Source organism: Triturus cristatus, chromosome 9, assembly GCF_964204655.1.
Source record: "Triturus cristatus chromosome 9, aTriCri1.1, whole genome shotgun sequence".
In the NCBI taxonomy this organism is placed as follows: domain Eukaryota; kingdom Metazoa; phylum Chordata; class Amphibia; order Caudata; family Salamandridae; genus Triturus; species Triturus cristatus.
Window position 1 is genome coordinate 851,551,991 of NC_140592.1, and position 27,706 is coordinate 851,579,696.

Here is a 27,706-nt window from a genome sequence, read left to right on the forward strand (position 1 = left end):
GTAAGCAAGCCAGCTACTGCTATTGCCCATTTGGCTGTCCCCACCAATCCCTCAACTATACCTAACCCGAAATCTATCATGGTACAGGCGGATATCCACCCTGCCCCCCTAAAATCTAGAAAACTTACCACCTTACAAAAAAATAGATTTTCTAAAACTTGTAAAAATAAGAGGCGGGCGGCTGTTAGGAGGGGCTTCCCACATAAGGTAACTGGAGGGGAATCTAGTCTATTCCAGGAAGATAAAGAAGAGGGCACCGTTGAGGGGAATGCAACTTTTGCCGTCAATACCCAAATTGTTGGTAGCTTAGAGCCCCCTCCCTCAGATTCTCCCCTGGCAAAAAAAATGGAGGAAATAATGAAATCTCTACTCCTGCCAGTATTAGATAAAATTAGAGGGCTATCCGAGCGAATGGACAAAATGGAGCAGACAACCCTAGATAATTTTTTCTCATTAAAATCTTTTATAAAAATGCAGTTAAAATCTAGGGATGACAGCTTGGGTAGGGGCTCGGACAAAAAGGTGACGTCTACTGCCCGACACAATTTAGCTCCTACAGTTGATAAACCAGTAGTTATGGAGGTGACTCATCACAACTCGATCTCTACGGCGCTTGTCGACGGCACTTTTAGCACCATCGGCCTGTCCTCCGTTAAGCCGACTGAGAAACTTAAATCCCCCAAAGCTACATCCAACATTTTAGGCAAAAAAACTGCTTGTCCCCCGGCATTGGCTAGCGTAGGTGAGAGTAATTCTACTAGTACTGTTATATCTCCGATCATGGAATCATCAGAAAATGCAAAAGCCCATGTGTTGTATCCAGGCGAGGCCCCTCCCGGCGGGAGAAACTCTATTATTAATCTTCCCCCTGAGTGTAAGCCCTATGTAGTCGTTTTGACTGGGGTTACCGCCCTTAGTCCAGGCAAGAAAGAGTCTTATGCTGAATTGTTTAATAAGACCTTATTTTGGCTCAAAGAGAACAGACCTCTGCCCGAGTTTTGGGGGGGGCAGGATATTACACGTACGTAGAGTCGGTTGGATTGTCTCTAGGGAAAAAGTTATTTCTGGCGATTGTATTATAGTGAATTTTGAAGAACCAATGATTGTCAGTTTTATATGTAGTGAAGCTACAAAGGAACATAGTCTAGTAGGAAGCCTGGGTTCAATTGGCACCTGTGACCTCAGTTATTTTTATCCCCCAATTTTGCCAGGGCAGACCGGTACCCATATGAGGGATGGTCGGGACCGTAGATATATTGGTGGCTGTATTTCTCAATCCAGCCTATTTAATAATGGTCCTGGTCATTTGCAGGGTCGATTGTGGCATGGTTATTGACAGGTAATTTCCCCCATACGTGAGCTATACGCTGAACCACCTGGGGAGCCTTTATTAGATAGTTTACCCCTTGGAGAGCTGCAGGTGAACTCCCCAATCTCTATCCTTCCTCCTCCCTCCCCTATGCCTAGGGGATACCCACAGGCGTTGTCCCAACTTAGTGGGGAGACGCCTGTCAAAAATCTTCGAACTTTCTCTACTGTGGTACCATCTGTTGGCCATAAGGATATTGTCATGGACTGTACTCCCTCTACAGGAGCCTTGGTTTTGGGGCACGGAGAGATTCCCAACAACCCCCTGAAGGTCGTAAGCTGGAATATTGCCGGCTTAGCCCGAAATATAAGTATCCCAGACTGGAACACATTTATCGAATCCTTTTCGATTTGTTTGTTCCAGGAAACTTGGTGCATGGACCCACAATATAAGCTGGGATACACTACTTATTTTGCACCAGCTGTCCGACCGAATGGAGGCAAAGGGCGCCCCTCCGGAGGACTGTTAATTTGGGTAAGCACTTCCCTGCGGTATTCTATTAAAAGTATAGTCACCAATTCCCCAGACCTTTTGAGACTAACTGTAAGATGCCCGTCTGGTGGAGGAGTGCTTGAAATATTCAATATCTATGTTAGAAGCACTAGAGGTGGTCTATCTATTCTAGCCCCATCTGGTATCGACGAGGAACTCAAGCGCTGTGGTCCAGATTCCCTTGTCTTATTAGCTGGGGATTTTAACTGCACATTCGAACCTCTTGCTCTGGAAGATGTGCTGGGCATTGGTGAGGATGATGCAAGGAGAGGCATTCCTCCTTTGTCTATCACTCCTATTAGAAGATGGACCCAAAATGCAATAGATCTTAATGCTCTTTGCCTGGAGCATGGTCTTAGAGCAACAAATGGCAGACCCAAATCAGACCTAATGGGGGCACATACGTTTAATAGAATAGGGCATTCCTCTAGGATTCACTACATTATGCTGAATTTTCGGCTGTGGTCTTTCCTGGTGGATATGGAGGTTTGGCCTTCTATTGATAGTGACCACAATCCTCTAATCCTGTCTTTGTCGCAACTTTGGAAGGGTTGGTCTCCTCCTCAAACCCCTCATGTATGGAAAACAACCCATGAAGTGCGCCCTTCCAATTGCGGTAGGCGCCTGAAATGGAAAAATATTATTGATAATGAGGCCAAGATGTTGGAGGTACAATCTGTGATGGCTAATATCATACTCTATCTAGATTCCCCCTCATTCAGTGTACAAGATGTACCTGCAATTTTTGAACAAACCACAAAGGCTATAGGTGAACTATTCATAGCCCCAAATGATGGGAATAGGGCCAACAAGAGTGGCGGCAGGAAGGGTCCTGCTGGGTGGTTTTCAGTGGCATGTCGCATGGCCAAACGGGAACTCTTATTGGCAGTTAAATCTAAGATTAGAGATCTGATTTGTGCCGCGAGGGGTAACTATAGGAGGGTACTATTAAAGGCAAAGTTAGATTGGGAAGATCAGTTTTGGTGTGACCTGAAGGTTGCAAGTCTTAGGAAGGACGCCAAGGGTTTCTGGGACCTACTTAGAAACAGAGAGAGACCTGTGGACACTCTGATCACCTGTAATGTACCCGAGAGTGCGTGGGTCACCCATTTTTCCCAACTCTATTCAATGACCCCGGTCCAGGTTGAAAGCATGAGAATATGCCACCCTTATGCTCATTTTCAATCTATGGATGAGATTATGTTTACACCCAAGGAAGTGGTGGAGGCGATTACTTCCCTTACGCCCAATAAAGCTGCTGGTCCGGATGGGATCCCAGGAGATTTGCTACGCATCAATCCTGAGGAATGGGGAAAACTCATCTCCGCCCTACTGAATTCCAGCCTCGAAGGGGCATCCCTGCCGACCTCTTGGAAGGGCGCTGAGGTCGTTCCTATTTTTAAAAAAGGATGTCGTAACGACCCAGCTAATTATCGCCCAATAAGCCTGCTAGATACCTCACAAAAAGTGGCAGGAAAAGTGGTTTTGGCAAGGATATTGCAATGGGTAGAGGAAAAGTGCGTTCTCTCAGACTTTCAGGCTGGTTTTAGAACAGGCACGGGGACAATAGAGCAATCTTTTCGCCTTTTGATGTTATACTGGAAGGTGGTTCTACTGGGCAAAGGCAGTCTGTATCTTGCTTTTATCGACCTACGGACTGCCTTTGACCTAGTTCCCCGTAGCCAATTCTGGAGTGTGCTCAGCGAACAGGGTATCCCACCTTATTTGCTGAGCTTGTTGATAAACCTCCATTGGGATAATTTTGCCCAGATCAGGTGGGGAAATCAGAAACAAAAAACAGCTCGTATTCCAGTAAATAGAGGGGTACGCCAGGGTTGTGTTCTTGCCCCCACTCTGTTTTCATTGTATGTCAACGGAGTGGTGGAGCACCTGCTACAACATCCTGCAGCTGCACCAACCCTGGCCGGTAGAAGAATACCTACCCTTCTATTTGCGGATGACACCCTCCTGATTTCTAAAACCCCGGTGGGTTTGCAGAGTCTATTAACCAACTTCAAGTCTTTTTGTGATGTGAGAGGGTTAGTTATTAATACAGCTAAGACCAAGTATTTGGTCCGTAACCCCCCGAAAAGGTTGGCCAAACCACCATCTTTGGACTCTGTTACCCTCGAAAGAGTGTCAGAATTTGACTATCTTGGTATCCGCCTCTGCGACTCCATGAGATGGAAGTGCCACCATCAAAAGATGTTGCTGACCCACAAGAGGGTGGTGGGTGCCTTGCTTAAGGAACATCGTGCTTCAGCATTGAAACCCATTGCTCCTGTCCTTGATATATATAGGGCAAGGGGGGTTAGCGCAGCTCTTTATGGGGCGGAACTTTGGGGCGTCCATAAGGTTGACCACTTGTCCCGCTCAGAAAATAAATTCCATAAAGATCTTATGGGGCTCCCTTATAGTACCCCAACTCTTCCACTGCTTTTGGACCTGGGCACCCGGCCAATTAGTGATCAGGCTAGGCTCCGCCCTCTCCTTTTATGGGCGCGCATATGGAGAACACCTGAACTATCTAGCTATGCGGATGGCCTTAACGAGGTGCTGGGGTTAACAGGCTGGTCCAAGATCTTCTGGCTGAGGGAGGTTAAGCGTCTCCTTGTTTGCCTAGGTCTTGGCGAGGCCTGGTCCAATAGAACTGCACCCCCTAAGTCTGAGCTAAAAAAGATTTATTGGAGCTGGGTGGCGGGTATCAGAAGCAGCAATGTCAATCTGTGCAGGTCCACTTTGGATTTTCTTTTGGTCAAAGAAATTTACTTCTGTGAACCTTACCTGGATGTTATCTCTAATCGTAAAGACAGGGCCCTATATTTTCAATTTAGAATAGGCTTACTCCCTGTAGGAGAATTAACTTCCAGGTGGAAAGTCCCACTTCAAACAACTTCCCTTTGTCCTTTTTGTGATAAGAGGTCTGAGTCTGTCCCCCACTTTTTGTTTGAATGTCCCGCTTATGCAGCCCCCCGGAGTAGGTGGTTAAAACCGCTTTGTAGAGAACTTGGTACCAGACATTGCATAGAAGCCTTACGAATATTAAAAAACGACCCAAGGCCCCTCTTTGCTTGTGGTTTAGCCAAGTTCTTAGGTTGGGCTTGGCGCATTAGGTCATCTAGGCTTTTGTATGTTGTTTAATCTGTTTTTTTATTCCTGTTTTTAGTTAATTTATTGGCATCAGTAGTAGTATGAATTGTATGTATACTTTTCCATGCACTGATTCCTTTTTATCTTTTTTATTGTACAATGCTGTAGCTCTGCTTTTTAAGATATATTTATATCGAAATAAAGCCTCTTTGACTGACTGACTGATACTACTGGCCAAAAAGATTTATCCGGAGTAGTAGGTGCATAAAGATTAACAATTGTTACTGGAATTTTATCAACAAGTATTGAGACAGAAACCCATCAGCCATCACAATCCACATCTTGGGCAAGCATTTGTATATAGGGACGTGTATGACATAAAATTGCCACCCCATTACGTTTTCCTGAACCTGGAGAGGCAAAAACATGACCAACCCATTGACGTTTAAGCTTAGCAATTTCTTTATCTGCAATATGTATTTATTTTCAACAAAACGATATCCCCCTTTAAAGAAGAGATATGAGACAAAACCCTCTGACGCTTTATAGGGGAGCCTAAACCTTTAACATTCCATGAAATGATTCTCAAAGTCATTTATCACGTAATATTAATCTATAAACATTACAATATACAACAGTAACTGGTGTTTTGTAAGAACAATAAGAAGAGTATGATAATAAGTAACTTTGAAACAATGAACGGACAATAGAGAAAATTGCAAATAGAATAAAGATGAGAAATAGAAGGTAAGAGAAAGAAAAGAAATGAGAAAAGAAGAAAAGAAATGAGAAATAGAGTGGTGTACAGAACTAGTGTTGAAAAGCATTAGAGAAAAAAAAGGAAAAAAGAAAGATATATAAGCAAGTGATGAAAACCAATGTAGGAGAAGACAAAGAGAAAGAGGAAGAGAAGGAAAAAACACAAGAAATAGAACTATGCAAAAAAAAAAAACATGTATAAGGTGCAGAAAATGACATACCAAAAAACACACAAAAAGATTGAGGGTAGTGGAGCCACAAAAGGGGATGGTACATCAACAGGAGCTCTTGTGATGGGCACGGGAGGAAGACAAAATACCATCAGACGAACAGGTATTCACATGAATGATTATGAGAAGGATGAACCTAATGAAAAAAGAAAAAAACAAGTTATAGACAAATTAACAAGTACAATATACAAACAAACAGCCAGAACATTTCAGTAGAATACAAAGACATGACAAAGTTAAACAGTGGCTCTTGAAATGTCCATGTCTTCCTGTCTGCAATTCTCCAAAAATCGTTGACGGAGACGGGAATCTTCGTAGGCTGTAGTCTTATTTTTATATGTGACCTTAAAAAGGCAAGGATGGATGAGGCCGAATCTGGCATTGATATTCCGTAGTGCTGGTCTCATGTCCAAAAATTGCTTCCTTCTATCTGCAGTTGCTTTGGCATAATCTTGTGAAAAGAAAAGAGTAGAGCCTTGCCAAGAGATTTTACCTTTGACCTTAGAAGCTTGTAAGACTTTCAACAAATCTGTGTACTCCAAAAAATACAATATTACTCCTTTTGGTTTATTCGATGAGGCTGTTGAATGTGAGACATGATCCAAACGATGAGCTCGTTGGATGTTCAAAGGTGGAGAATCCGGGATACCCAAAAGTTTTGGGAGAAAAGATTGAAAGAAGGAGAGATAGTTGGTTCCTTTAAGTCACTCATAAATGTGTAAATTATTGCGTCTGTTGCAATTTTCAAAGATTTCAACCTGCTTTTGAAGACTTGAAATCTGAGACTGCATAGCGGGAACTTGCACCACAGTACAATGAAAAGAGCCCACTTTAGTCTCCAACTGAGCAACCCTACTTTCCATATGAGACCATTTATCGTCTAGTTGCTGAAGACGGATATTAGTCTCTTCCATGTAAGGCTTAAGAGCTCGGATTTCTTCCAGGATTTACTCCATTAAAATTGGAGGAGGGGACAATGTTGGTGAAGGAGCGTCTTGTTTAACTCTCTTCACAGGTGATTGCGTGGACGTGCCAGGTAACTTCGATAAAGCTTTAGAAGTAGGCAGTCAAACATTAGCCAGGGGCGAACTTAATGAGACCTGTTCAGAGTCAGCCATATTATCTTGGAGAACAGTGAAAGGGTTATAATCCACCACAGGAGTAGAAGACGTTGCCTTGGAACGGTGTGCAGATTTTGTTCTCCTCATACATGAAAGTCACAAGATTGCACGAGCAAAAAGTTTGAGGAGAGGTGCCGCAATTCAATATATATCCATACAAAGACCTCCAGGAAAAAAGCCAGAGGTATCAGAGGATATTGAACATACCTCGAAAACCATTCAGGAGGTATAGAATAAGCAACCTAGAAGAAGCCAGCATTAATATTCTTGAAGAAAAAGCAATAAATCTTGATTTCCCATGTTTGTGAGAAATGCTGCCTCATTCTGTGAGGAAAAACGCCGCTTGCGGCAAAAACAAAATGGCGGACGCGAGTCTCAATAGACTCGCGCCAGCACAAGAAGGCAAAACAAACTGTCCGCTTACCGTGGGGACCTCACAGGGCAAAGCAAACTGTGGCCGGCAAGTCCATCACTGCTGCGGCTCCTTTCCAAGCCGTTCGCAGAGGTTCCGACCGCCAAAACCCATAGAAGACTCCCGCACCGTCACGGAGCTCACAGGGGAGCATCCATTCCCGACGACGTCCAAGCCATGCCCCCCAGCAACAATAGTCTCTGAATCACAGTCCCAGAATTTGTTTGGGAGCTCCTATTTAAGTCAGTGAGTACATATATCAATTTATGTAAATTTCTGTTATGTGAATTGCAAACATGAATTTGCTGTTATAAATCATACTATTTGCCTTTTAAATTTCCTTATGAACTGGTCCCGAAGATTCCATGTACTTGCCAGATGCTGTTCTACGTAAACAATACATACATAACAAAAGCTGGATCGAGTAGAAACCATTTGTAACTGGTGAGACGGAATTACAAGAAGTGCTGCTATCACTAGTGACCCCCTAAACTCTGCAAGGCAGAATAATTTGTATATAAACACTGTTGACAAGGTTAAAATCCAGTCAGGGATTCTGTATAAATATATATGAGGTAAGATTAAAATGTAATGAATTAGAGATCATTTCCAGAATTGTTAGTCATTCAAAAAGCCTGACTCGATTTTTTAGGTCTCGCCTGACCCAGCGCATGCGCTGGTCTGGCAAGACTTATTGAGAGGGCTCCAAAAAGTGCTACCAGGCCAGCCTAGAGGTACAGTGCATGTGCGCGGGCGCGCGCGCCGTGCTTTACCGCGATGACTTTTACTTTCGTGACCGCTTTGATGTTTGATCGTGATTGCGATCACTTTCACTTTCGCGGCCGCTTGGCATAGCCAATAGGTCTCGCTTTTGGGACCTTATAAGTATTTAGTTATGCAACTGTTGCATGGCTAAACACTTATAAGGTCCCAAGGGCGAGACCTATTGGCTATGCCAATGCTTGTCTATCTTGTATTAAAGAAACCCAACCCAATAAAATTAAAGAAACCCAACCCAATACAATTAAAGGCCTGTCTTTACCTCTCACACCACTCATTGCGAGTTACCCAAGCAACTGCACATTTCTCGGTGTATCTGGCCCATGACTCATCAGGGCTGCAAAATCCGGAGCCAATAACTTGGGGCCTTTAAGAAACTGCAGGTGCCTGGGCAGCCGCCTGCCTGTGTACAACATAAACCTCGCATGCAGCCACTCCATTGTAATAAAGTACTACTACGACCATTGGATGCGCTTGGAAGTATTTGGCCGCAGCTTTATTGTTCCCCTAGATTCATAAAAATGTGCCCCACATAAACTTCATTTGGAATCATAAATCAGCTTCCTTGCATTTCATCAATCAATCATTGTCATTGCAAATGTCATCAATGTTTAAGCATCAGCATGAATCACGCTATAAGACTAGTCATGTTATCATAAATCACGCCATAAAGAAGGTAGACAGGATTACTGCTGGCTTGTCATACAGTCATAAATCATGCCATAAATCACTTTGACAGTTAGCGATGCCATTGGATTCTCAGAACTGGAGTTTGCTTTCTGTTCAGGGGGTAATCCCCAAACCTCTTTTAGGCTTAACTCGCTATCGCCTCCAGCTGTTTGTGGTCCACCATCTGGCAGGCCTGGGCTGCGAGTGCTATGTTTCATGCACCCCAATTCTAATCTTACCCTTTTGTAAAGTATCCAAAGGTTAGTAGCCTGTGCTGCCACCCTGCTGTGGCCAGTTGTGGCCTTTCAAACCCTCCTTAAACTCATCTCCTTTTAGCTCCTTTACCGCCAACCCTTATTCGCTGCGACAGATCTGCTGCTAGGTGTGAGTGAGTCTTCTCGTCACTCGCCGCTCATCCCAACAGTAAGGGACTCCAGCCATGGGGTTGACTTAAATTGGCTTTTCGTGCCCATAGAGGTCATTTTGAATCCTGCTCTGTCTGCCATTAGCTGGCGGGATTCATGCCCTTTGCATCCGTTTCAGTGCTGCTTTACCCCATGCCTTCTCCACTTCCTCCTGTTTGGGGGAAGGGTGCCATTTACAGCCTCTCTGACTGTCCCTTTCGGGACCCACCTCACTCCAGCCCTTTTTTGCGGTTTAGTCTGCCGGACCCTCTTTGCCCCCTTTGGGTGTGGGTCTCTGCCCTAAACCTCATACGTGGCCACTACTACTGCAATAAAGCACTACACCTTTGGTAAGCATTTAGAAGTATTTGGCTGCAGTTTCATTGTTCAATTGGATTCACAACATATGCCCCACATAAACTTTATTTGGAGTCATAAATCATTCAGCCTGCTTTCTTGTCATGAATCAAGCATTGTCATTGCAAATGTCATCAATGTTCAAGCATCAGCACCATAAGGCTGCTCATGTCATCATAAATCAAGCCATAAATCAGGTAGCCAGGATTATTTCTGGCTTGTCACACTAACATAAATCATGTCATAAATCATTTTGTCAGTTAGCAATGTCATTGGAGGCTTTGAGCTGGAGTTTACTTTCAGTGCGGGTGGTTAACCTTTTTTTAGGCTTAACTCACTATCTTCAACTGCTTGGTGTTGTCTGCTGTCTGGCAGGCCTGTGCTGCGAGTGCCGTGTTTCATATACCCCCCATTTCTGATTGCCTTACCCTGCTGTAATGCAAAAAGAACAATTGATTAACAGAATGCTGAACATTTTCAAACATTCACCCCAGTAAAGAGATCTGGGCCTAAATTCATAATGTTTTTGCTCCCCATGCCATTCCAGTTGAAACCCAGCCGAACGCAAATCAGTCTTGATCCTGCTCCCCATGGCAGCAGTCCAGCCCGAACTGCCAGACCAGGCCCACCCTGGACTGGAAACAAGCATTCTGGGACCTGGGACCTGTTTCAGGGTTTCACCCCTCATCAGCTTGGCTTGCTTGACTCCAGTGGCATGGAGAGCACAGGACCCATGTCTGGGCATACCTATCCTATTCAGGGTGACAAATGCAAAAAGAACAATTGATGAAAAGAATGTTGAACAATGTCAAACATTCACCCTAATACAGAGATCTGTGCCTAAATCCATTGTATTTTTGCTCCCCATTCCATTCCAGTTTAAACCCAGCCATATGCAAATCAGTCTTGGCCCTGCTCTCTATGGAAACAGTCCAGCCCGAACTTCCAGACCAGGTCCTCCCTGGACCGTAAACAAGCACATTGTTCCTTTTGCTTTTGTCGCCCTAAGTGGGAAGGGTATGCCAAGACGTGGGTCCCGTGCTCACTGCGCCACTGGATTCTAGCTAGCCTGGCTGATGAGGGCTGATGCCCCGAAACAGTGTTAATTTACATACCAGGGGTGAAGAATGTTGTGGCCGACTATCTCAGCAGAATGCCTTTGAAGAATAGGGAGCAGACTGATGAGGAAAATGATGAAATGTGCATTGCTAAAATTTTTGATGAAGACAGCAGGATTGGAAGAGACGAATGGTTCGCTGAACAGAAGAAAGATGACACCATCGTTCAAGTAATGGAAAAATTAATAGGGGGTGGCCAGCAAAGAATAGGCTACCAGAAAAACTCAAACATTTTTGGGAAGTCAAGAATGAATTGTGCCAGGAGGATGGATTTTTGATCAGAAGTGGAAGATTCATACCACCTGAGTCGTTACGCACCAAAATTCTTAAAATATGCCATGAAGGGCATCTAGGTATTGCTAAGACGAAAAACAGGGTAAAAAACATGTACTGGTGGCCTGGTGTGAGCAGAGACGTTGAAAGAGCTATCAGAGAATGCAAATTGTGCATGGACGCAGACAAATCACAAGTCACATTCAGACCACCATTACAACCCATTATCTCACCCACCATGCCGTGGGAAAGAATAGGGATTGATGTGATGGGACCCATTACTGAAGCGCAGGAACAATGGTATGTGATAGTTATTAAAGATCACTTCAGTAAATGGCCAGAAGTAAAGATAACCAGCAAGCCAGACGCACACAACCTTGTGAAATTTATGGATGAGACATTTTCAAGGGAAGGACTACCCAAGCAAATAATTAGTGACAATGGCGCACAATTCATGTCTCACATTTTTCAAAATTATATACAAAGACACAATATTAAACATAAAACCACATCTGTGTATCACCCCGCTGCCAATGGTGCAGTCGAAAGATTTAATAGAGTGTTGAAGGGCACTATCAAATTGGCTGCGAACAATAATCTCGACTGGAAACAAGAAGTGTTAAAAACTGTGTGGGCTTACCGCATTACACCTAGTGACACCACGGGGCATAGCCCATTTGAACTTATGCGCGGTAGAACTCCACTATCAAAAGACAATGTGGGGTGGATAAATGCAGCCAAAAGAGTGGAGTGGTCAGCCAGTGCAATCCGAGAGAGACTAATGCAAGCCCAGCACAAAACAAAAGATTACTATGACAAAAAACACGGATGCAAAAATGTAGAACTCAAAGTGGGAGATCTTGTCAAGGTGAGAAGGAGTGGTCACGTGGGGAAAACACAGAATAGATATACCCCCCCTTTGACTGTAAGGAACGTTTATGGTAACTCAGCACGTCTGAGCGACGGAAGAGTGTGGCACTTCTCAACACTGTCGGCACACAAGTATCCTGCAAACACTGAAGCAGAATCCAAGAAGGATCCAGGTCCAGAGATCTACATGGATAATCAATGTACAGCTGCCAAAGACAACAAGACATCCATAGACTTTTCGGACTACGAGTCTGACTATGAGTTCCCTACAACACCCAAGACGTGGGAAGAAGCAACACAAGAACCACCATGGAACCATCAATAAGAATAAACGAAAATCAGGCTGTTAAGGAAAAGCGGCGCAAGTTGCCACCTACACCGCTTGAAGGGAATTCACCACAAATCCGCAGAACACGTGCAGGGAGGTTGTTGGGAGCACCGGTTAAGCTCAAAGACTTTGTTTGTGAGGGAACCTCACCTTGTCAGAGACATGTTAACCTTTCAATAGTTTTCAGACTTTAACGTTGATTGCAAAGGGGGAAGATGTGTTACGTTCCTCTTATGTCCCACTCGGGACACCGTTCTTGTTTGCCACCCATGTGTCCCTGCGCGGACACCATACCAGTGAGGTTGAAGTAAACACAAGAAGGAATGCAGGAACCTCTTCTGTATAAAGCAGGATCTTTATTTGCAGAGCACAGACAAAGCGTACACCACAACCGCTGACCGGACACCAACTGCCCCCAGCTGGAATCCCCACAACGCTAACATGCTAGTACTAAGAACGCTACAAGCGTTCTAGGATCTGAACTGGGAAAGGACACAAAGGAAGGCTTGACTCACACACAAGAAACAGAGTAAGTACTAACAAGGCTAATATGTAAATAAGTATTTACAACAGAGGTCATCAGCTGTCCAACTGTTCCTTGACAGTTGACAGCTGATCGCCGATCTAGCAAGTCGTCATTCGCTCCTCCCCTGTTGGTAATACTAATAAAGGATCTTTCTACTCCACCCCGTGCCTGAATCTTCTTAACAAACAGGTCCCAGGATGCTTGTTTCTGGTCCAGGGAGGACCTGGCTTGGGTGTTAAGGCTGGACTGTTTTCACGAGGAACAGGGTCAAGACTAATTTTCATATGGCTGGGTCCAAACTGGGGTGGTGTGGTGAGTAAAAGAAAGATGGATTAAGCCCAGGTTTGGGACTCATCCCTACCATCTGATGTTGCATTCATGAACCCACAAAATAATGAAAAACATGCTGGAAATAATTTTTTGCGGACAGGCCGCACTGTACTGGTCTGCTTAACCACTTTGCTGTTGAAACAATGAACAGTTTGCAAATTCCGAACCCAGTGACTTTCACTTCTCTTTCCCAACACGAGCACACCCTTCCCCTTTCTTGAGCAACCCTCCATAAAAAATGAAACTACAAAACTAAAGTGTTGACCTCGTTTTTGTTTTCATTCCCATACATTGTATATTATGAGTTATTCCTTTCCTTTCCCCTTCCTTCCCAGGGTATGACGTTGCATTTAAATTGTATTGATTACTAGTGGTTGACCGGTATGGCAACACATATATGACAAATTCTTCTTTGGTTTTCTAAAGTCAGTCACGGACCATATTTCTTCATATCGTACTGTACCCAGGTCTTGTGGCGATTATTGGGTTACCCCATTATTTTGTAATAGCTTCTCCCATGTAGGCCTCAGCTGGTCCTAACGCATTCCAGGTGACACTATCCATCTGAAATCTGTCCTGTCTGGACTGGGGAGTCCAGCTTTCCCCACGGCTCCATGGTGCCTGGGTCCTCCAAGTAAACGAATGTCCGACAACCCACACCATTGTATTCTTGGCTCCTGCTAAGACGAACAATGTCAGCTTGTTTCGCTGCTCCCTTGCACCTTGTGTGTTTGTTGGTTTCAGGTGTTAGGGATGAGGGAGGCAGGGAGGAGAGAAGCGTGTTAAGGACGTCCTTCTTGTGGGATCCTTAAATAGCTCTTGTATGCTGTTGAGCAGTGTTATTTGACAGTTATTAGTCAGGACAAATAAGCTTATACAGCTGAGATCTGGAGCGAGAAAGGAAATAGAATGCTGTATCTGTGAGAGGGGCTAAAGCAAAGTACATAGTTTGCAATAAACTACAACATTTACGGTAAATTATAACATTTACAGTTGTTGTGAGAAGTCATGCTAGTGATCAAAGCAAGGTCGTGATTGCTAAAGCATTTCACTAGCACAAGCTGAGCTATTGCTCTCAGTGCAAGAGAATGAATATCCAATAAGTGGATTGATCCATCGGAGGGAGTAATTTGGTTGGTGGAAGATGCAACTCACCAATTTTCCTGTAGCGTGATATTAATCAATCAATTAATCTGCCTCACAACAGTTCCCTTATTCATAGCGTGATATTAATCAATAACTTCACCACACTCGTATCAGTTCCCTTGTAACGTGATATTGCTCAATCAATTCATCACCCTTGCATTAGTTACCATGTAGCGTGATGCTGACCACTCACTTCAACTCCCTAGCATCAGTTCCCTTGTGGCATGATATTGGGCAATCAATTATTCATACTTCCACCAGTTTTCTTTTAGCTTGACATTAGTCATTCACTCCATGTTCCTTGCCTTTGTTCCTTATAGCTTGGTCGTGGACAATCACTTAATCTCCCTTCTGCCAGTTCTCATGTAGCATGATGTTGGTGAATCACTTCATCTCCAAAACATTGGTTCCCTTAGTGTGAAATTGGTCAATGAATTAATCTTCCTTCCACCGGTTCTCTTTTAGGATGATGATAGTCATTCACTTCATCTCCTTTGCATCTGTTCCCTTACAGCTTGGTATTGGATACTCACTTAATCTCTCTTCTTGATCGGTTTCCTTGTAGCATGATGTTGGTCAATTACTTCATCTCCTTAGTATTGGTTCCTTGGTAGCATGATACTGGTAAGTCACTTCCCCTAACTTGCACTGGTTCATCTGCAGCATGATACTAGTCAATCACTTCATCTCCTTTGCATCAGTTCCCTATTAGCTTGATATTAGACAATCACTTTATCTCCCTCACGCTACTTTCTAGCGTGTTATTAGTCACTCACTCCGTCTAGCATCAGTTCCCTTGTATCATAATATTGGTCAATCAGTCCGCCTCCCTCCCGGCAGCTCCCTTGCAGCATCATATAAGTCACTCACTTCGTCTACCTAGCATTAGTTCCCTTGCAAAGTGATATCAGTTGATTACTTCATCTCCCTCACGTGAGTTTTCTTTCTTGCAAACAATGGCAGCACTCTAAAACTGGCTGCTCCTTGGTGTTATGCGTTATATGAACTCAGACATTTACATTTTAGGAGTCTAAGTACTGTGTAAGTGGGAAGACATGTGATTTCATGCTTCAACATTAAAGGCACCTCAACACTTAAAATAGAGTGAAAGGAGCTTGTTAATAACTGTGTGCTGAAAATCTCCTGTAATAAAACCTGCATTTTGTTGGGAAGGCCATAGCCTTGTATAAGAAGGACCATACAATGCCCTTTTTCCAGCTATCCTGAGATCCCAGCTCCCTTCATAAAAGCTGTTCAGCACGCTGGCGCTATATTGCTCAAGGGCTCTTACTATTTTGAAAATAATACATTATTCTCAACTCCCTTCAATGGCTCGTCAATACAATCTAATGCAAGTAAGCAAGCTAATAAGTAGGAGGATCTATGTACATGGACTTGTATAGCGTGAAGGTAGCTACAAAGCATCATACAAAGGATGGCCTTGTATGTCAGCCGACTTGCCTTCTAGACTGTCAGTCTAATGTACAAGGGCATCCATCTCAGCACCCGGCGATACCTAGTCGGGATCTACATTTTGAGTGGCTGTCTCGAACTACACAATGAGAAATATCTACAACTAAAGGTCCAGCATTTTACCAATCCTCAAACAGTCAAGGTGTGGGCAGCCTCTCTCTAAACCTTTGACTTGGCTGCTTCTGCTCCGGATTCCATAAATAAGGTATACCCTTCCTCTTTTAAAAATCCTGACATGTGAACAATGTCCACATGAACTCCTGGCCCCAGGGGTCGAGGGCTGTTTTTTCAGATCATCTAGTTTCATCCATTAGCCATATTATTGCTGCTCTCTGCTAATTCAACAGTGCCCCCCCCCCCCAAACACTCAGCCATGAACACTCTCCCACCTATCACCAGTTCCTAGTCACATGGCTAAAATAGTATAAATAACACTCTCACTGAACTGCTGGTGTTCTTTGTGCTCAAGTTGCTTGCACTGAAGAGTAAAATAATGAAGAATAATGTGCACAAGTAGTGTTTCACATGTTCTGCTTGTGCTACTTGTCCATGTGCAGATTTCCTCCACCAGGCAAATCCTTATGGACAGGTAAACAAACAAGGATTACAGCAATTCGTACTCAACTCCTAAGGACTTTGGAAGTCATTTAGAGTTTGGAGGAAACTGAAAAGCCTACAATTTCAGGAGGAATCACTAAACACTGTGGGGCAGATTTACAAGCCCCTTGCGCCACTTTTGCGTCATTTTTAACATGGTAAAAATAATGCAAAAGTAGCACAAGGGGCTTGTAAACCTGCCCCTGGGACTTCAGAATAGGAGGGGAGTAGCTCGTATCTGCATCTTCCTATTTCCGATTTGTAATGCATCACAAAACCCCTTTTATGAGTCAGGGAGATTTTTTTAGACTCATAAAGCAGGTTGTGTACATGCAAACTACTCTTGTGAAGTCGCAAAGACTGTTTATTGAGATTCACAGGATTTGCAATCACAAAAGAACTTTGTACATGGGGTCCCTATTTGACAGCTGTACACTATATGTTATCTCATTTTCTCTGTTTTTGCACAAGCCATTAGACTCAGTTGTCATTACCCTGTCATAATGCTGGCCTGCTTTGTTGGTATTGAACTTCTGTGCGATCATGCAACAGACTGCAACGCTGAAACAACTATCGGAAACAGACTGTAGGAACAGCTGATCAGAAGAGCATGGCATGCCTTGTGAGGCCCAGCAGATGGACCAAGGACACAGGAGCCGACTGAGAAAAGGATTCTGTTCTAAGAACTCCCAGCTATTGGCACTGACATGTTGCATGTCTTTCTTTTTTCAAAGTGACAAATTAATCAGTTAACGACAAATTGAAATAGGTTCTAAGGTTACCTATTCAAAAATTAAAATAAATATCAACAAAATGATAAAGAAGGGCTACAGAATACATGTGTGAATATGCACTACTTTACACTTATTGTAGGGGACAATTCCACTGTGTGGATGTATACGAAAATACTGCAGAAACCAAGTTTTGCTTTCAAGTAACATGATGCACTCTCCAGTTCCCAGAAGAGGAATCTGGTCCTTTAAAGTACCTGCTGTGTGGCACCAGAAACCAATGATCAAACTAAAATATTTTATTTGTGGGGAGCTCAGGGATAAAATGGATGTTGGCAGGTGGCATGGGCTATGGAGGGAAGCATGGAGGAGATATGCAATCTAGACAGAGATTCCTTCCTAGTAAGCCGAACTGCAGGCTTGATGCTACATTTAGGCAACTGTATCAGTTGCCTTAGGAAAACACCAGAATAGTCCTAAAGGGGGCACCAGATTGCATAAAATAGCTTGTTGCCTTTAAACTGCAAAAATTAATTTTGCTTGGGGCTCCTAATTCATTACACAGGAGCTGCTGTACTTTAAGGGTTGGAGGAAGGGTTCTGCCATTTCAAGGCCCTCATTAATATTACTATAAAAAACAGTAAATGTAGTTGTGGGCTAGCACGAGCAAGTGATTGGGTTGCAGAACAAATATTCTTCTTTTTTGTATAACTTTCAAGATCAGAGCCGTTATCTTTACCAGACACAAACATACATGCCAGCTTCTGTGCCTCAAGGCACAGGGATGATGCAATAACATAATTTAGGGTCCTGCACCTTTAAGGAGACTCACAGTAAAGTTGAAAAGTAGTATCTAAAACACTACGCAACCACTGTAGCATCAGATATCCATGACCATGTGTAGAGACTATCCAGAGTCTGAGTGCATCAAGGAGAGACCAGGAAAATTTAGCCAAGGCCCACAAAAAGCAGAGAAACCAATGCCTGGGAGATCACCCTTTATGTCAGAAACAAATACTCCAAGATGTTGAGGAGGGAATTGAAAAGGGTATCACTCACCCAAGAGAGCTGAGTTGGAAGAGAGGACAGCTGCACACGAAACAATTTCAGCCACTTGAGAGCGTTTTCGGGGCGTGACCTGCAAAACAAAAGAAGAATGAAAAGTGATTTCAGTAACATATGAGAGGTTTGCATGATTGATTGGACAGTCCATTATGTGGAGAAGGAAAGTGAGATGGAAGTGTAAGATTGATATTCATGCAAATGAGATTTAAAGGGATATAAAAACAAACAATGATGATTATCAAGAGCGTATTTCCACATTAGGGGCAGATGTTGGAAAGGAATACCATTCACACAATACATGATTGGAAGAGAATATCAGAAATGCAGTAGAGGCTGGAATTGATATTGTCAACACAGGGTTTCACTTAAGGGGGTATCAGCTACACAAAGGATGTCTTGGGGGTACCAATTATATATATGTATGTATGTGGTATTTCTATAGCCAAATCATTTAAAAAAGGCAGCAGAGTTCTGTGCAGAGTCAATGAGTGGCAAGAGAGGTAGTTTGTTTATGGACTGTTAATGTACAGTGATGCAGTATTCTTTAAAGAGACACAACTTCAACCCTTTCCTAAATTATAACAATGCCGGTGCGGTCCTGTTGAATACTGGGATGTTATTCAAGATCCTGGATGCATAGATGTTAAAAGCCTGTTGCCTTGGTTTTTTAAATAATTTTTCACTCCTTCACCTCTAGTCAGATGTCCTGGCTGAGGGTGTGTTGACAGCCATCAGAGATGGTAAACATGTCTGCAATATAAACTGTGGTGTCGGTGCTGATGGCTTTATAAATGATGCATTGATCAAAGGGGATAATGCTTCACAAAATAGGAGCATTCAGAGAATATCGGAAGAGGGTGAACGACCACACAGAGAAGGGAATATTGGCCAGAAAATAGAGAATGAGTTACCGGAAAAAAGGTGGCAATGCAAAGACCATCTCTGCCGAGGGAGTTGCATCCTCCAGCAGCATGGCTTTATATGTGGTCCAATAAAATTGCTTACCTATTAAATAGGAAGTGCATGCATTGTCCTGGTAACAATGTAGCCTTCATTGCAAGTTGTTTGTTCACCCTGCAAAGCAACAGGAGGTCATAGTCCACTAGATCAAAAGTTGTCATACCCATGCCCACAAATCAAGAGATTTTGTAATGGAAATCTCTCCTTTCTTAAATAAAGTTAATCCACTGACCTAGGGTGGCAGGTGCATCCTCCCCAAAATATCAATAATGACCTCCGTGGAAAACTAAGGTTTGATATACTTTCCTTTCATGCAATACAGAAATGTAATAAATTACAGTGGTATGGACTTCCTGTGCAGGCCTATTTATCTATAAGATGTGCCGTGAACAAAGATAACATTTAAAAAATCAAAAAAACGCTTTTTCTAAAAATAAAATAAATCTGCAGCAGTATGTAGACTACTATTGACTAATATTGACGCAAATAAACCTAGTATACATACAATTCAAACATATGCTGAAATGATCTGCTCACATATTACTAACCATCCCCAATCACTTTCTTTTGCCAAAAGTTTGCACTGCCCAGAGACACGATAAGTGGTCCTCAGTGCACATCACTTCTTTGAACGACTGCAAAATCCGATGGCAGGTCTTTAACACATACTTTCCCTAATGCTTTTTAGAAATAGAAAGGATTACATTTAGATAACACTGCACAACTTGCAAATTAATTGTATACTTGAAATAAAAGCACTGAGGTTAGGAGAGAAAGATTTGCAGTGAACTATTTCAGTGCAGCATTAATTACTCTAGGGCCAGAGGTCGTATCATGAACAGTTACACTGGCTCAGCACAGAGCTGAGCGCCTGTTATGCGCTTGCAGTGTCTAAAGTTCACACAAATAACTCGGCATTTCTCTGAGTTAACACATGAACTGCAAATAGCAAAGCGTGTCTTGCCTACCAAGGCCTTGACTTACACATTTCTCATTACCTGTCGAATAAATGTAAGATCTCACAGGGAACCCATGCCTCACATAATCAATGAATTCTTTGATCGAAGGTGCCCAGAATTCATCATCAGAAAACAGTGTTGCAGTACTCCCACTCTCTTTTGGGATTCCTTTAAAGCATCGCTGCGGGCAACCACTGCTGCCCATCACTAACTTCTTCCAGCTTAGGAGACTTGCTTCCTAGTGTTAACTATTTCGTCTGCTTGGGTCTTAGAACAGAAAGGTGTTTATGCAATTAATTATATGTGCCCCTTTTAAAGTGTTGGCCATACTGACAATGAATAAATAATATTTTTGCTAAAATATCCTTGACACTGTATTCAACCCAGTAAATATTGCAGGGCTATTTACAAAGAAAGTTTTGAGCACATAAAGTAGTATTCCTAGAATACTCTTTTACGTACTCATACATGTCTTTGTGAATCAACCCCAAAATGAGAATAAAATTCAGACAAGAAACTGTAACTTAGAGCTCAGTCGAAACTGTAAGAAATCGCAGCATTAGTTGAGGATGGTGAGAACCCACTTCAGATAAAAATTCACAATCCTTGCCAGGGTGAACAATTATAGTCATTAAAAAACCTGTGCTTAACCCTCTGGTGGTCTGGCACGAAGCAGTCAGGATTAATTTAGGGGTAATTTGTAAAGTTTTTATGCAGCACTCAAAAAGTGATAAAGTGAAAATACAAGAAAAATCCCAAACTAATTTAGAGTAAATTGTAATAAATAAATTGACACCAAAACAACAAAAATTCAATATGTAGAACCAGAGATATGAATTTGTGAAGTTTAACTTCAAAATAGCTTTAAAAAGCACAAAGCACCAAATATTGGTATCTGGTCGCACTAGACCGGGTCAAAGTCAAAAGTTAAGACCGACTATGATGCAGCGCGGATCAGATACAGGAACCAAGTTTGTCCCTGTGGAAAGTTTACTTTCTGACAGAAACTTTTATGGAAGAGAAGTTGTTGCATACAAATCATCGGCAGGGCAAGCTGCAAGCTGGATCTGAAGCAGGGCTTGACAATGGCAGTTTGCTGAAGAGCCGGGTCCTAATTTAGTCATCAGTGAAGGAGGAAAGGCTCCGAGGTCCGAAGCACATGCCCAGAAAGCTCTTTATGTTGATCAGATACTGCTCAGCATCAGTCTCAATGAAGCCCTCTGCGTTCTGACTTAGAAACTTTTCAGCAAATCAGATCTCCTTCAGTGTGGTAAACCAGCAGGGTTAATCTGACCGGAGATTGAACGTAGATGGCTGTGACTTAGACACCGACCATGGTCTCAGTCGATTCTCCAGGCAGAAAGTTGGCAGAAAGTTTTAAAGTCCCACTTCTCGCATTTTAAGCACAGGGGGAGTACACTGTAACAGCAGCCAAGGGTCCAGGACCTAGGGCGCAGCACTTAGTGGGTTAGGACTCACACCAACAGAGGCCAGCAGCAGGGTCCAGGGCTGGTCCAGTTGGTACTGGGCAGCCAGGCAGTTGCAGGGAAATGGCCTCTTGAAGTTTGCTTTGTCCATGTAGCTCAAACAGGAGATCAGCCAACTAACCCTTGGAGTCACTTCTGTGGTCATGCAAGCAGGTCCAGTTTTCCTTCAGGCCCGCAGGCAGCATGCCAATCCTCCTTCTGATTTTTTCCAGTTCCAGAAGCATTCTAAAGAGAGGTCTGTGGGATCCACTTTTATGACCAGTGCCAGCCTGCTGCTGGAGGTCAAGTCCTTGTCCACCCCTAAAAAAGTTCTGATCAGTTCATTCCTTTTTGCTGGATTTGGTGCCAGTCTGACTAGAGAGACAAAGAGGAGACAGGGCTATCTGTGAGCTCTGTCAGTGAGAAAGTATGTATCCACAGTCCCAGGGCCATTCTGTTCAAAGAAATAAAACACCAGCCCATACCAAAGCCCTTTGTCCACGTTCTGAGAATACATCTCACCACAGTGGAATCGTTAAGGGTCAGGTGAGAGATGGACACTGGCAGGGTAGCCTTTTGGTTTTAGGCAGGAAAATGACAACTTTCTAAAAGTTTTGTTTCCAAATTAGTAATATAAAAACCAACTTCACCATTAAGTTAGATTTTAAATCACTGTAAAAATTAATCCTTGAATCGTTTTGTACCTGCTCCCTAACTGATGTTAAGCACTATAAGTGGCTAAAGTGTAAATATCAAATATACATGTCTTGTCTTTTAAATAACATGCACCCTGTCCTCTGGGCATTTAGGCCTATTTTAGGGGTCTCTTACAAGCAATAAAGAGGAATGTTTAAGTCTGGCAAAAGCTTTATTTAGCCAGGTTAAAATACACCCACATTGCAGTTGCAGGCCTGGAGACATGTTTTACAGACCTACTTTAGGGGGTGGCACAATGAATACTGCAGCCCACTAGTAGCATTTAGTTCACAGATTTTGATACATGTGGTACCATTTACTAGGGACTTCCAAGTAAATTAAATGTGGCAATTAGGGATATGAAAATTCTAACATGTTCAGAGAGGAAAGCACAACCACGTATCACTGGGGAGCAGGAGTAAAATGTGCAGAGTCCTATGACCAGTAGTAATAGGTTCAGCAAAAGAAGAGAAAGATCTGGGGGAATATCATGCAAAATATGGTCATTTTCAACAGCAACAAAACTATGTTCCTTCTTATGATAGGTGAAAGGTCAAAATCCAGTGACAGAATAAAATTCACCATGCAGATTCAAAAAACAGGTATACACAAGGACACAACTAACTAAACCAAATAATTGAGCATAACACTAATTTTAAAAAAACATTAGTGAAGCCAACAGGTTTGACCTTTGACTGCCAGCCATTTGTTTATCAACTGTAGTTTTGTTTTGTCATGGTTTTTGCAAAGCTTTATTGTTGGGGAAGCTGTCCCAGTGTGTGATTTTGGATGGTGAAGTCTTCCTTCCAATATCAAATAGGAGGAGGGACTAGGAGCAGTTAGAAAAAGGTCCTGAACCAATGCTTCTAAAAGTCATACATTGTTTCAATGGATGGTTACAGTTCCTATAATGTAAGAGAGAAGTAACAGCCAGAGAGCCCCCAGCCAAGGGCCCGTGAGGGACTGCAGCGCCACCCCCACGAGGAGCAACCGTGCCCAATGATGATGCTACACAGTATCACCACAGGAGTACTCTCTCCTCACTCTGCACACTCACTCTACCCTTGGAGACATACCCTTCTATCTACAGCTTACCTGCTGGCTGTTACTTCTCTCTTACATTATAGGAACTGTAACCATCCATTGGAACGAAGTCTTCCTTCCTACTGTTAATTATGTGTTTGCTTTGATCTTATGACAGGAATTATTTATGTAATGTATTATACATGCTCATTGTAAAGTGTGCTGATGCTTTGAGTCATACCAACATTTAATAAATATTACTTTTGCTAAAATATCCTTAACAAACATTCTCCCATGCCCACACCAAAGAAAAAGCTTCTGTGATCACAGGTAAAGGTAATGTAAGTAGGCCTATAATTGCAGATTTGACCTGCATTCAACCCAGTAAAGTATAGTGGGTCTTATTCACAAACATATTTTTGAGTACTAAAAGTAGTTTTCCTGTAGTACTCTTTTATGTATTTGTGCATGCCCTTGTGAATCAGCCCAAAAGCATCTAAAATGAGAACCAAATGGAAATATTCAGGAAATAGTCATATACACTTAGCACAAATAGAAACTAATGCGCCCTCTTTGCAGTTTTACTAATAGGGAGTTGGACAGTCAGTTTGGGACTGTTCCACAAAGGCATATTCATGCATTTAGAAGAGAACTCCTGTAGTACTATTTTTCATACTCATACATGCTTTTGTGAATTGACCCGATAGTATGTCCGCTTCAATCAAAATGTATTAATCAGCTACTTCTGACCCAAGAGATGCTACATCACAACCCTGAGAGTATGCATCTTATATTCAGTGCACTATCCTCTTCTCCTCATCAAGGTTATAATCATACATGGTCTATGATTTGATTTCCACCTTTAGGGTTTGCGGCTGTATCTTTAAGCTCCAGTGCAGCAGCTGAGAGACTACACATTCGTAAAAAGGAAAGATCGTTTAGACTAGAAACTGCAGCTTAGAGCTCATTAGCAACAAAACAACATTCATTCTTATCAGAGGCGAAAGGACAGAGTCCAGTGGCAGAATAAAGCTCACCATGCAAACCATAGGTGCAGACAAGGACAGGACTAACTATACCAAATAGTTGAGAAAAATTCCACATTTAGAAGCAGGCAACACCAATTAGTCTATCTTTGGCCACCAGCCTTTTGACTTTATCAATTCTTATTTTGTTTTGTCATGGGTTTTGCCACACTTTGTTGTTGGGGAAGCTGCCAGGCCCTCTTCAATCTAAAGAAAATTTCAATTGCTAAAAGCAAAATATTTTGGGGTCTCAAAAAGCACACATTGCTATAATGGTTCTTAGCACTGAAAGGGAAACGTTGTGTGTGGTTGTGCCTTTTTTGAGAGGGCAGAAAGCTGTGTATAACTGTGCAGTCAGCTAATGGCTGAAATGGGATGACCCACAGCCCATGCTATATGATGCAGTGGGTGGAAGAAAAATGTGAATGACACAGTAACAGACCAATGGATGAAGAGGGCTGACATAAAGCCCGATAAATAAATATACTATACATTTAATTTTAATAAAATCAGAAGGTTTTGGCTAATGCTAGACCCTAAAGGATAAGTGTCAGAACAGGAAAGTGAGAAGTAAAGTGATTACATCCATAGGAAAGAAACATTTAAGTACCAGAAATTTAAAGGAATAAGAGCACAGACATGAACTTTGAGCAGCTGCAATTCAAAGTAATTGAGAACTGATGTAATAGTTCCTACTCAGTGACAAGAACAGAGGGGCAGCTACATAATCCTTCGTTTCAACCCATTTTTCTTTATACTAATAGTGGATAATATTTTATTATTCACTATTAGTGTAATATAAAATGGAGTATACCTTTGCTGGCAGTTGTGGTAAGTAAAAATGTTTTTGACTGTATGTTGTATGCATGCTTGCAGGTGAGAGTGTGTTTATGTCAGAGAGTGTGTGTGTGTGTGTGTGTGTGTGTGTGGGTGTGTGCGTGTGTGTGTGTGCGTGTGTGTGTGTGTGTGTGTGTGTGTGAGCATGTGCCTGTATGTATAAGCATGTATGTGTGACTGAAAGTAAGAGTCAGTGACAGTTAGTGAGTGAGATTGTATGAGAATGTGTTCCAGATGTACTATTCTTTGATACAAGGCAATGTTGCACCAGAGATCCTGTGCTGCCTTGTGTCAAAGAAATAGAGAAACTATGCACCATACCTACTAAGATATGGTGCATTGTTTCTCTCCCTGTGTGCTGGTGCACTTATGGCAGCCACACACCAATGAACACACATGCTTGCGCCATAGTGCAAGGTTGTGCGCGTTCTCTGAAGCATAGGATTTATACTGGGAGGGGCACCTCCCAGTACAAAAATGATGCTTTAAGGCTTTACCCACTTTGCAGTGTGTTGCACAATGCAGCACACATGCACAGTTGGAAAAAAGAGGAGAAATTAAAACATTGCTCCTTGTCATGCCTGCCTTGAGAAGTCTTAAGATTTTGGCACAAGTTTCTCTCTTCCAGTGTTTGTGGTGGTTGCATGGGAACGCCCAATCCCCACTCATGGAATGCCCATTTGACCCATAGAAAGGAAAGTAGTGCATAGCGCAATTTTGGGTTACTTTGGGCTACTATCCAACGCAAACCACAATTTACATTGTTGGTAAATCCTACTCTAACACTTTGCACTGTTTTGCCTCAACACGGTGCAAACTGTTAAGTAAATCTAAGCCTGAGTGTCAGTAAGTATGAGTGAGTTGGAGAAAGATTATTAGTGAATGCAATGAGTGAATGAGAATGAATAAGAATGAGTGTAATGGGATGTAAGAGAGTGTGAATGTGATGTTAGGGTCATTAGTCATGCCTTCCTGGAAAAAAACGGGGGCAAGGGTCATATGATGTCACTTCCAGGGATGTCAATAAGGTCGAAGAGTATGTGATGTCACTTCCACTCCCCCTTGCATTTTGGTGAGCTGACGCCCATGGGAAGGAGCAAGCAGCATAAAGAGAGAGAGTGAGAGAAGCAATTATTTGGGGGAGAAGGTCAAGTAATTCTGTTTATAGAAGAGGCATGAGGCGTTACCTCACTCTATTAGGACTGATGAAAAAGTCAGAAAAGGAGGTAATGAACCATTTAAAAAACATAATGGTGGTATTTACAAGCAAGGAAATACCTGATGTTAATGTGAGATGGCATTGTTAAAGAAAATGAAAAGAAATGCACCACGTGACAGAAGAAAACAGGTACAAAATTAATTTAAACTCTGAAGTCAGATTATTGCAATTCTCTGCGAGACTGAGGAGAGTACCCATTTTTTGCCTTCATTCAGGGCAGAACATGTTTAAATGACTGGCACACACCCTATGTGGGATGTGGCACTCTTTGTCACCACGCGTGAGGCAATAGGGGGGTTGTCCAGCAAAGCATTTTTGAAATTTGTATCCAAAGTCTCCATCAGCTACATGAACTCCAGCTGCAGAAAGTGCAGAGTTTGTTTCAGACTCATAAGACTTACATTATACGTGTCAGCTCTAGGGAGGAAATATTTTCCCTCTTTACCAAGGTCTGCATATACATTTAAGCTTTTGCATGAACCTAAAGAGGCTCTGAGTGTTTTTTCCTCATCTAAAACTGTATATTTGCTTTTTAAGCCTGTGTCTTGAATCTGGGGTTTTCTTCCTTATTAAAAGACTACAGAGGTGTGGTGGTGGAGAAGATTAGTGGATTAATGAGTTATGACAACTATGATGGACAGCACATAGCCTCTAGGAGAGAAGCATGCTATATTGGCTGAGACATACCAGTTTTTCAGGATAACTTGGCTCTTTAAATGACTCCCATTCATGTTCAGTTCAAGTACATTTTTATTATTGCTACAGAGTTCACAACTTAATATTCGGCACACCTTCTCTAGAAAATGGAGATCCCTGGCATGCGCATATTTATTTATTAATGTATTTTATTTCTCTATAAAGTTTTATATAGCGCAAACTTGACCTGAGAGTATTAGAGTGATTCACATAGTTAAAAGTAGAGGATACAGGAGTTACATATGGGGTAAAAAAGCATTACATGGGATAAGCACAAATACGTAATGACTGTGCCCAGAAGCGAAGTCAAAGCACTTAAATGTGTTTTGTGTAAAATAAAAGCAGATACAAGTACATATGCAAAATAAAGAGAACAATGTTACAGTGTTGAAAAGTGAGGGGAAAACAATCTATTTGAGTTAACGGAGCACATATAATCTGCAAATGTTGGCAGGAAGTGAACACAGAGTATGGGCGGAACATAGCATGCTACATATTTTTGTGGCAGTAATTAATACCGAAAGTATAGCAGGACGTGACATATCGGTGTGAAATGACAATTATAAAAACAATATCATAAAATAAACAAACAAGCATAACATCTTAGCAAGCAAATTACATTTGTCGCAACCATTGTTGGCTCACAGTGATCGGAAAAAGCATGCACAGTTTTCTCATCAATAAT

At 42.4% G+C, this 27,706-nt stretch overlaps 1 protein-coding gene across 6 annotated transcripts in view; it reads right to left on the bottom strand.

The window, feature by feature from the left end:
• The window catches only part of LBHD2 (LBH domain containing 2), a 334,397-nt gene that overhangs the window by 156,909 nt on the left and 149,782 nt on the right, over positions 1-27,706 (bottom strand). For 2 of the 6 annotated variants that reach the window (XM_085626324.1, XM_085626320.1), the window contains exons 2-3: positions 18,135-18,213; positions 5,932-6,076 (exon numbers count right to left, since the gene is read on the bottom strand). The gene's annotated coding sequence lies outside the window, so the exon portion shown is untranslated. Of the gene's footprint in view, positions 1-5,931; positions 6,077-18,134; positions 18,214-19,648; positions 19,781-27,706 lie in introns of those variants that run through there. The other 4 variants (XM_085626321.1, XM_085626325.1, XM_085626323.1 and 1 more) reach the window with 3 other exon arrangements.